Consider the following 11,825-nt stretch of genomic DNA (forward strand, 5'->3'; position numbering starts at 1 on the left):
TGAGGAGGAATGGGAGACGTGTTGGAGCAGAAAGAGTTGCAACTCTCCTTGCAGTTTGTATTTCTATAAGCACCTTCCACCCAAGGTCTCAGAGTGCGTGCAAGTCATTAATTTAACCTTTCCAGCGCTGCTGTGGGTTAGCATTCTCATTTTACAGTTGGGGAAATGGAGCTGGAGAGGGGTGATATGTTATCTACATAGCCATAGCTATAAAGTTTCTTGGTTGCATTGGTGAACACTTGAACGTAAGGAGATGTCAGATCATGTACAGTTGCCCATTCAACCTTAATTCTGCCCCTTGTGCAGCTGTCCTGTGCACTCAACAAAGCAAGGATCTCATGGAAGAAAACAGAAGGGCTCCTTCTGAGCTTGGAGCTGGGGGTACTATTCCCAACATGCATATCCGTGCTAGCTCTGCTTAAGCTAGCATGCTAAAAATAGCACTGTAGCCATGGTAGCACAGGCAGGGGCAAACGGCAGTATGAGCTAGCTGCCTCAAGTACATATGTGACGAAGTGGGGATTTTCCTTTTTTATGTTATATGTGAGACTATGTGAGTTTTACTGTTTTCATGGATGCTGCGTGCCTCAGTTTCCCTGTGTATTGCACCAATGTCTAGGTGGTGAGAATAAGGGTGTATGACTCTTGTGGGGGCTGCTCCAGCTGCCTGCATGGATGCTATGGCTGCCCCTTCATAACCTGAGACCCAGGAGGGGGATGCAACCAGGTGACTCTTGGCCCAGGAAGCAAAACAAAGGCCAGAGGAGGAGCAATGGACAGGGCAAGGGCCAGGCAGCTGGAAGTGAGTCAGTCTCCGCTGGCTTGGGGCGCAGGGGGAGATCAGAGCCCTGGCTCTGGGCTCCCCTCCTCCCAAGATGGACTTGGCTGAAAGTCACTGATTTCTGTGCTAACAAGCTCTGTTCTACACTGTGTTCCTGTCGATTAATAAACCTTCTGTTTTACCAGCTGGTTGAGCATCACGTCTGACTGCAGAGTTGGGGTGCAGGGCCCTCTGGCTTCCCCAGGAGCCCCACCCGCGCGGACTCGCTGTGGGAAGCGCACAATGTGGAAGGGGATGCTGAATTCTCCGAGATCAGAACCAGGAAGGTTAAAGCTGTGTAAGCTTCTTGCCCTGGAGACAGTATGCTCAGAGAGAGGAGGCTACCCCAGAGTCCTGAGTGGCTTCATATGGAGTAGTTCCAGAGCATCGCCCGAGTGACTCCATAACAACTCAGGGCATGGGTTCAGATCCCACCTTTACCACCAGTTGTCACCAGCTGATCAGCCCCCACAACAGTCACACCCCCTTATTCCCACCACCTAGACATTGGTGCAATACACAGGGAAACTGAGGCACACCCCGCATTCATTCAAAGCAGTAAGACTCACATAGACTTACATACAACATAACAAGGGAAAATCCTTACTTCGTCATATCTCTTCCCCCTTCGAGACTGAACTGAGTGGGGTCACTTTAGCCAGTGACCTGGGGAAGTTCAGGCCTCCCTCTCTGGGACAAAGCATCAGCTATAACATTTGCACTCCCCTTAACATGGACCACCTCCATCTCATAATCCTGGAAGGACAGACTCCACCTCAGGAGCTTGGCATTGGCCCCTCTCATCTGGTGCAGCCACGACAGGGCAAGTGATCCATGTACATTGTGAAGCACTGCCCAAACAGATTCGGCTGCAGCCTTTCCATGGCCAGGCATTCCTTCTCTATGGCTACATAGCCCTGCTCCCGGGGCAGCAGCTTCCTGCTCAGGTAAAGGATGGGGTATCCCCCGCCCCCTTTGAATTAGCCTGCGTTAGCACCACGCCCAGACCTGTGTCTGGGGCACGGCTGAACACCATAAAGGGCTTGTCAAAGTCTGGGTTTCCCAGCACCAGGCCCTTGACCAGATTCTCCTTCAGCATGCAGAGAGCCCTCTGGCACTGCCTGGTCCAGAGCAGCTTGTCTGGCTTCCCCTTCCTGCATAGCTCAGTGATGGGAGCTGACACAGAGCTAAAGTGGGGCACAAACCTCCAGTTGTGCCCTGCCATCCCAATAAAGGCCTGGTCCTGTTTCTTAGTCTGGGGAGCAGGCCGGTCTCTGATCGCGCCCACCTTGGCTGGCTCTGGCTTTAGGCAGCCGCTCCCCACCTTGTGGCTCAGATACGTCACCTCTGCCATCCCCACCTTGCACGTCCCAGCATTTACAGTCAGCCCTGCATTCTGGAGGTGACCCAGCCCCCTCTTCACCTGGGACACATGGTCCTCCCAGGTCTGGCTAATGGCACAAATATCATCAGTGTACGCTATGGTAAAATTCTCCTTCCCCCTCAGTAACTGATCCACCAGGCGCTGGCAGATGACGGGTGCCTCCTTGAGGCTGAAACGTAGGACCAGGGCTTTGTACCCCACGGGGTGACAAAAGCAGGTTTCAAACTGTCATTCTGGGTCCAAAGGCACTTGCCAGTAGCCTTTGGTGAGATCCCTGGTCATGGGGTACCGAGTCCTCCCAACTTGTCTAGGATCTCATCAGGCCTAGGTATGGGCAGGCACCAGACATTGTGATGGCATTGAGCTTCTGATAGTCCACACAGAACTGGATTGCATCCCCCTCCTGGGTCTCAGGTTATGAAGGGGTGGCCATAGCATCCATGAAGGCACCTAGAGCAGCCCCCACAAAAGTGACACACCCTTATTCCCACCACCTAGACATTGGTGCAATGCACAGGGAAACTCAGGCACACACAGCACTCATGCAAAACAGTAAGCCTCACAGAGGCTTACATACACCATAACAAGGGAAAATCCTCACTTTGTCACAACATATAAAAAGGGTCCGTGCAGGATTGTACCAGTGGAGGCTAGCCCGTGCCGCGCCTTGCCCCTGCCCAGGCTACTGCAGCTACACTATTATTTCAGAGCGTTACCTCAAGCAGAGATAGTGTGAGGATGTCTATGTGAGCTGGGAATTGCACTGCCAGCTCCAAATGTAGATGTATCCTTCATCATCATGTAGTTAAAGACTGTCTCATAATGTGCATATACAACCGTGCAGAATTCAGGTTCCACAGGCAGCTTCACACAATGCACAGACAACCTGTGGAACTCATTGACAGGGGATACCGTGAAGACCAAAAGTTAAATTGGGTTAAAAATTAATTAGATAAGTTCATAGGGGTTAGGTCCATGAATGATTATTAGCCAAGAGGGTCAGGGACTCAACCCCATGCTCTGTGTGTCCCTAAACCTCTGGATGCCAGAAGCTGGGAGTAAATGAATCATAGAATCATAAAATCATAGAATATCAGGGTTGGAAGGGACCTCAGGAGGTCATCTAGTCCAACCCCCAGCTCAAAGCAGGACCAATCCCCAACTAAATCATACCAGCCAGGCTTTGTCAAGCCTGACCTTAAAAACTCTAAGGAAGGAGATTCCACCACCTCCCTAGGTAACGCATTCCAGTACTTCACCACCCTCCTAGTGAAAAAGTTTTCCCTAATATCCAACCTAAATCTCCCTCACTGCAACTTGAGACCATTACTCCTTGTTCTGTCATCTGGTACCACTGAGAAAAGTCTAGATCCATCCTCTTTGGAACCCCTTTCAGGTAGTTGAAAGCAGCTATCGAATCCCCCCTCATTCTTTTCTTCTGCAGACTAAACAATCGCAGTTTCCTCAGCTTCTCATAAGTCATGTGCTCCAGCCCCTAATCATTTTTGTTGCTCTCCGCTGGACTCTTTCCAATTTTTCCACATCCTTCTTGTAGTGTGGGGCCCAAAACTGGACACAGTACTCCAGATGAGGCCTCACCAATGTCAAATAAAGGGGAATGATCACGTCCCTCGATCTGCTGGCAATGCCCCTACTTATACAGCCCAAAATGCCATTAGCCTTCTTGGCAACAAGGGCACACTGTCGACTCATATCCAGCTTCTTGTCCACTGTAACCCCTAGGTCCTTTTCTGCAGAACTGCTTCCTAGCCATGCGGTCCCTAGTCTGTAACAGTGAATGGGATTCTTCTGTCCTAAGTGCAGGACTCTGCACTTGTCCTTGTTGAACCTCATCAGGTTTCTTTTGGCCCAATCCTCTAATTTCACTAGGTCCCTCTGTATCCTTTTCCTACCCTCCAGCATATCTACCATGCCTCCCAGTTTAGTGTCATCTGCAAACTTGCTGAGAGTGCAGTCCACGCCATCCTCCAGATCATTAATGAAGATATTGAACAAAACCAGCCACAGGACTGACCCTTGGGGCACTCTGCTTGAAACCGGCTGCCAACTAGACATGGAGCCATTGATCACTACCCGTTGAGCCTGATGATCTAGCCAGCTCTCTATCCATCTTATAGTCCATTCATCCAGCACATACTTCTTTAACTTGGCGACAAGAATACTCTGAGAGACCGTATCAAAAGCTTTGCTAAAGTCAAGGAATAACACATCCACTGCTTTCCCCTCATCCACAGACCCAGTTATCTCCTCATAGAAGGCAATTAAGTTAGTCAAGCATGACTGGCCCTTGGTGAATGCATGCTGACTGTTCCTGATCACTTTCCTCTCCTCTAAGTGCTTCAGAATTGATTCCTTTAAGACCTGCTCCATGATTTTTCCAGGGACTGAGGTGAGGCTGACTGGCCTGTAGTTCCCCAGATCCTCTTTCTTCCCTTTTTTAAAGAGGGGCACTACATTAGCTTTCTTCCAATCAACCGGGACCTCCCCCGATCACCATGAGTTTTCAAAGATAATGGCCAGTGGCTTTGCAATCTCATCCGCCAACTCCTTTAGCACCCTCAGATGCAGTGCATCTGGCCCCATGGACTTGTGCTCATCCAGTTTTTCTAAATAGTCCCGAACCACTTTTTCTCCACAGAGGGCTGGTCACCTCCTCCCCATGCTGTGCTGCCCAGTGCAGCAGTCTGGGAGCTGACCTTGTTCGTGAAGACAGAGACAAAAAAAGCATTGAGTACATTAGCTTTTTCCACATCCTCGGTCACTAGGTTGCCTCCCTCATTCAGTAAGGGGCCCACACTTTCCTTGACTTTCTTCTTGTTGCTAACATATCTGAAGAAACCCTTCTTGTTACTCTTAACATCTCTTGCTAGCTGCAACTCCAAGTGTTATTTGGCCTTCCTGATTTCACTCCTGCATGCCTGTGCAATATTTTTATACTCCTCCCTGGTCATTTGTCCAATCTTCCACTTCTTGTAAGCTTCTTTTTGATATTTAAGATCAGCAAGGATTTCACTGTTAAGCCAAGGTGGTCTCCTGCCGTATTTACTATTCTTTCTACACATCGGGATGTTTTTTTTCCTACAGCCTCAATAAGGATTCTTTAAAATACAGCCAGCTCTCCTGGACTCCTTTCCCCCTCATGTTATTCTCCCAGGGGATCCTGCCCATCAGTTTCCTGGGGGAGTCAAAGTCTGCTTTTCTGAAGTCCAGGGTCCATATTCTACAGCTCTCCTTTCTTCCTTTTTTCAGAATCCTGAACTCGACCATCTCATGGTCACTGCCTCCCAGGTTCCCATCCACTTTTGCTTCCCCTACTAATTCTTCCCAGTTTGTGAACAGCAGGTCTAGAAGAGCTCTGCCCCTAGTTGGTTCCTCCAGCACTTGCACCACGAAATTGTCCCCTACACTTTCCAAAAACTTCCTGGATTGCCTGTGCACCGCTGTATTGCTCTCCCAGCAGATATCAGGGTGATTAAAGTCTCCTGTGAGAACCAGGGTCTGTGATCTAGTAACTTCTGCTAGTTTCCGGAAGAAAGCCTCGTCCACCTCATCCCCCTGGTCTGGTTGTCTATAGGAGACTTCCACCACGACATCATCCTTGTTGCTCACACTTCTAAACTTAATCCAGAGACTCTCAGGTTTTTCTGCAAGGGATGGATCGTTCAAGAATTGACCTGTCCAGTTCATTCCCTCTGAAGCACCTGACACCAGACCCTGCTGGAAGACAGAATAGTGGGCTAGATGGCCCATTGGTCTGACCCAGTGTGGATGTCCTTATGTTCTTACCTGTAAACCAGGCATTTTCTCACTGCTGAGTTAGTGTTTCAATTTGCAACTTAAATAAGCAATTTACATCAATGTTATTTCTAAATTCTACCATGTTTAGTTTTAATAACCTCACATTATACATCATCAGAATGAGCTTAACCCTCAGCACTGCTGCAAACCCTGCTACTACTTCCACTACAGGAGCAATTACATTAGCTGGGTGCAGGAGAAGGGTTTTATCCAAGAGGTCATTGGTCTGGGTGGATAAGACCAGGTGTTGGGTCTGGGAGATGGCCAAGGGAAGCCCAGCATAGACTAATAAGAACAGCCATACTCTGTCAGACCAAAGGTCCATCTAGCCCTGTACCCTGTTTTTTGACAATGACCAACACCCGATGCTTCAGAGGCAATGGACAGAACAGGGCAATTTTTGAGTGATTCATCCCCTGCCACTCTGTCCTAGCATCTGGCAGTCAGAGACTTAGGGGGATACAGAACATGGGGCTGTTTCCCTACCCAGCCTGGCTAATAGCTAGTGCCCTACCAAATTCTCGTCCATTCTGGTCAATTTCGTGGCCAGGGGGTTTTCAAATTGGTCAATTTCACAATTCATCTGAAATTTCAGAGTGTTCTAACCATGGGATTCCTGACCCAAAATGGGATCATGAGGGGGTGGAGGGTGGAGAGGGTTGGGCAAAGTTGTTGTGGGGAGGGGTCCCAAGATTGCCACCCTCACTTCTGTGCTGCCTTCAGGACTGGGCTAGAGGAGGTTCCCGGAGGTGGAGGTGAGTAGGTGTCAAGGGTTCCTAGCTGTTAGTCCAGGCCAGTGGCAGATTAAGGCAGGGGCCCCGGCCAATTTATGGGCCCCCATGAAAAATTGGTGCCCCAGCCATGGAAGAAGCTCCAGAGGCTGTAGCCCCCTACCAGGTCACCCCAAGTCCCAGCAGGAGCCGTGGGGGAAGAAGTCCTGAGTCTGGGTGCACTGAGCCTGGCTAGAGACACGGGGGGGCATAAACTTTGAGCCTGGGCAGCCCTAGGCCCCAGCTGGAGACACGGTGATAGAAGCCCCGAGCCCTGGCTGCCCCAGCTGCAGCTGCCGGGAGCAGAAGCCCCATACCCAGCTGGAGCCACTGGAGGGAGGAAGCCCCAAGCTCCGCATCCCAAGCCATGGCAGGAGCCCCGGGGAAGAGGGGAGCAGAAGCCGGGAGCCCAGAGCCTGGGCTGCTCCAGTGCAGAAGTGAGGGTGTACCACCCTCATTTCCGCACTGCCTCTCAAGGTGGGTCTGATCTCCCACCAAGAGTGGTCATGCAGGGGAAGGACAACTCCTCTCCCTCCCCAGCCTGGCCAGACTAGCAGCTAGGAGCTCCAGGCTCCCAGAAGCACTGGGAGATCAGATTTCACAGGGAAGGGCAGATTTCACGGTCCATGACACATTTTTCACGGCCATGAAATTGGTAGGGCCCACTAATAGCCATTGATGGACCTATCCTCCCTGAAATTATCTAATTATTTTTTTGAATCCAGTTATGCTTTTGGCCTTCACAACATCCCCTATCAATGAGGTTCACAGATTCACAGTGTATTGTGTGAAGAAGTACTTTATTTATTTTAAACCTGCTTTCTATTAATTTCAGTGGGTGCACCCAGGTTCTTGTGTTATGTGAAGGGGTAAATAACACTTCCTTATTCATTCTTTCCACACCTTTCATGATTTCGTAGACCTCTATCATATCCTCCCTTAGCTGTGTCTTTTCTAAGAGGAACAGTCCCAGTCTTTATAATCATTCCTCGTATGGAAGCTGTTCCATATCCCTAATCATTTTTCTTGCTCTTCTCCAATTCAAATATCTTTTTTGGAGAAAGGGCAACCAGCACTGTATGCATTATTCAAGATGTGGGCAAACCATGGATTTATATAGTGTCATTATGAAATTTTCTGTCTTATTAGCTATCCCTTTCCTAACAGTTCCTAACATTCTGTTAGCTTTTTTGAATGCTGCTGCACATTGACTATATGCTTTCAGAGAACTATCCACAATGACTCCAAGATCTATTTCTTGAAGGGTAACAACTAATTCAGAATCCATCATTTTGTATGTATAGCTGGGATTATGTTTTCCAATGTGCATTACTTTGAGCTTATCAACACTGAATTTCATCTGTCATTTTGTTGTCAAGTCACCCAGTTTTTGTAAGTCTTCCCAGTCACCTTTGGACTTGATATACTCACTGGATCACCCTTGTCCACATATTTGTTGGCCTGCTCAAAGAATTGCAATAGATCAGTGAGGCTTGGTTTCCCTTTGCCAAAGCTGTGCTGACTCTTTCCCTAAATATCCTGTTTGCCTGGAATTGAAGTTGGACTCACCAGCCTTTTAGTAGTTCTGCAATTTCATACTTGAGTTCCTTCAGAACTCTTGTGTGAATACCATCTTGTGCAGGTGGCTTATTACTGTTTAGTTTATCAATTTGTTTCAAAACCTCCTCTAATGACCCCTCAATCTGGGACAGTTCCTCAGATTTGTCACCTACAAAGAATGGCTGAGGAGTGGGAATCTCCCTCACATCCTTTGCAGTGAAGATCAATGCAAAGAATTCATTTAGCTTCTTTGCAACACTTTTATCTTCCTTGAGTGCTCCAATGGCACCTAGATCATATGGTGTCCCCCCCTCCCAAATTCTTTGGCAGGCTTCCCGCTTCTGATGTACTTTAAAAATTACTATTAGTTTTTGTCTCTTTTGCTAGTTGCTCTTCAAATTCCTTTTTGGCCTGTGTATTTATAAGTTATGCTTGACTTGCCAGAGTTTATGCAATTTTCTATTTTCCTCCATAGGATTGAATTTCCAGTTATTAAAGGATGCCCTTTTGCCTCTAACCTCCTCTTTTACTCTGTTATTTAGCCATGGTGGCTTTTTTTTTTTTTTGGTCCTCTTAATATTTTTTTTCACGTGGGGGTATACATTTAATTTGAGCCTGTATTATGGTGTTTTTAAAAAGTTCCCATACAGCTTGCTGGATTTTCACTCTTGTGACTTTTCCTTTAAATTTCCATTTAATTAGCTTCCTCGTTTTTGTGCCATTCCCCTTTTTGAAGTTAAATGAGACTTTGGTGGGTTTCTTTGATATTTTCCGTCCACAATGATCTTAAATTTAATTATGTTATGGTCACTACTACCAAGCGGTTCAGCTATATTCATCTCTTGGACCAGATCCTGTGCGCAAATAAGGACTAAATCAAGAATTGCCTCTCCCTTTTGGGTTCCTGGACTAGCTGCTCCAAGAAGCAGTCATTAATGGTGTCTAGAAATTTAATCTCTGCATCCTGTCCTGAGGTGACATGTACCCTGTAAACATGGGGATAGTTGAAATCCCCCATTTTATTGATTTTTCTGGTTTTGTGGCCTCTCTGACCTCCCTGGGCATTTCACAATCACCATCACCAACCTGGTCAGGTGGTTTGTAGTATATTCCTACTGCTATACTCTTATTATTCAAGCATGGAATTTCTATCCATAGAGATTCCATAGTACAGTTTGATTCATTTAAGATTTTTACTATATTTGAGTCTATGCTTTCTTTCACATACAGTGCCTCTCCCCCACCAGTATGACCTACTCTGTCATTCTTATATATTTTTACCCTGGTATTACTGTGTCCCATTGATTTTCCTCATTCCATTGAGTTTCTGTGATGCCTATTATATCAATATTCTCCTTTAACACCAGCCATTCAAGTTCACCCATCTTACTATTTTGACTCCTATCATTTGTATACAAATACTTAAAAATGGGTCAATATTTAGCTGTCTGTTTTCCTGTGATGTAATTGAATGGGATTGTTTTTCAGTTGACTATTTCTCTTCAGCTCCTACTAGTATTTTATCAACTTCCATCCTCCCCTCTTTACTAGGGTATAGAGAATGCCCATTAATAAATCCTCTCCTAAGAGATGTCTCTGTCCAAACCATGTGCTCCTAAGCACCTGTCAACATTTCCCCAATCCTTAGTTCAAAAATTCCTCTATGACCTTTTTAATTTTAATTTTCCTTTACAAAATGTTTAATTCATAGACTTTCAGGCCAGAAAGGACCATTGTGTTAATCTGGTCTGACCTCCTGAACATCACGGGTCGTAGATCCTCACCCACCCACTCCTGTAATAGACTCATAACTTATAGTCTGTTACACAAGTCCTCAAATCATGGTTTAAAGACTTAACGTTACAGAGAATCTACCATTTACACTTCTTTAAACAAGCTAGTGACACATGTTCCATGCTAAACAAGAAAGCAAAAAATCCCAGGATCTCTGTCAATTTGACCTGGAGGGAAATTCTTTCCCGCACCCAAGTATGGCAACCAGTCTCTCTTTCTTTCTGACCCTTCACCCCCACTGTTCCACCAACTCTAAGGTATCCCAATACCTTAGGTGTTGCTGCTGCTAGTTCCAAAAATCAGTAGTCAGCTCATATGCTGTGTGCACCAACCAACTGAAAATAGAATGAAAAAGCGAAAATGGAGAGATTGAGAGAGGAGTGGAAAAAAATGAAGTATAAGAAAGAAATATAGGGGAAAAAAAGAAGAAAGAATAATAATTTCCTAGTCTGAGAAAATTCTGAGGTTTTGTCTCTGCTGATAAAAAGAGTGAATTGTTATAAGCTCTTCGGTCCATATCATACCTGAGTAAACTGGATTCCTCTTGATGCTGAAATATTATAAAAATGACATGGGATAAAGTCCACTGTAGGGGAAATTTCAGAGATGATTGAACACTGAAAACCTTGATGACTGTGCAAGTGAGACATCCTTTTATTACAGTCACACTCTCTGAAACACCTACTTTGTTAGCGGTGAGGGGAAATTTCCTTTAATCTGACAGCTCCTCTGGGAGAGAATCCTTGCCTCACTTGAGAATTTCAAGCTGCAAAATAAACAAGACCAACACTTCCTGGAGAGTAGGAAGTCAACAATATTGTGAGGACTAAAGTTGGCTGAAAATCAAAAAGAGCAACTGATTTGAAAATATTTTCACTGGCATATATTTCACTCCATTTCTGTAAACAGTATTTGCACAGTGAAGTAGATCTTTTTGAGAGGTTGTGAAAGCCATGCTAGTGTGGTATGTGGAGGTTGTAGAAGCAAGAGACGTGAGCTGAGAACATAAAAGTTAATGGAGGGATATTGATTCCCGGGTCTCATTCAAATTAATGAGTATTAGTGGGCATTGGGTGTACAGGCCTCTTTGAAAGTCAATAGATACCATAACTGATGTATGAGCACCTGAATAGAACTGAATAAAGACAGAATCTGTCTTCAAAGCTTAGGGCTTACAGCATATTTCCAAAGGTATTTAGATACCTCAAGATGCAGATAGGCACCTACTGGTAGTTACACAAGCACCTACATAAGAACATAAGAACAGCCAGACTGGGTCAGACCAAAGATTCACCCAGCCCAGTATCTTGTCTTTCGACAGTTGCCAATGTCAGGTGCCCCAGAGGGAATGAACAGAACAGGTAATCATCAAATGATCCATCCCCTGATGCCCATTCCCAGCTTCAGGGAAACAGAGGCTAGGAACACCATCCCTGAACATCCCGGTTCATAGCCATTGATGGACCTATCCTCCATGAACTTACCTCGTTCTTTATTGAATCCTATTATAGTTTTGGCCTTCACCACATCCTCTGGCAAGGAGTTCCTAAGTATGTTAGGCATCTAATGCCTCTTCAGCTCACATGATGGAGTGATCTGTCCCCCTCTAGTGGCAACTATGCAGTGTGGAGTGGTTGATGTGTTGCTATGGCCATGGTTAACAGAACTGTGTCTTTTA

The sequence above is a fragment of the Malaclemys terrapin genome, chromosome 12, assembly GCF_027887155.1.
Source record: "Malaclemys terrapin pileata isolate rMalTer1 chromosome 12, rMalTer1.hap1, whole genome shotgun sequence".
Taxonomy (NCBI): domain Eukaryota; kingdom Metazoa; phylum Chordata; order Testudines; family Emydidae; genus Malaclemys; species Malaclemys terrapin.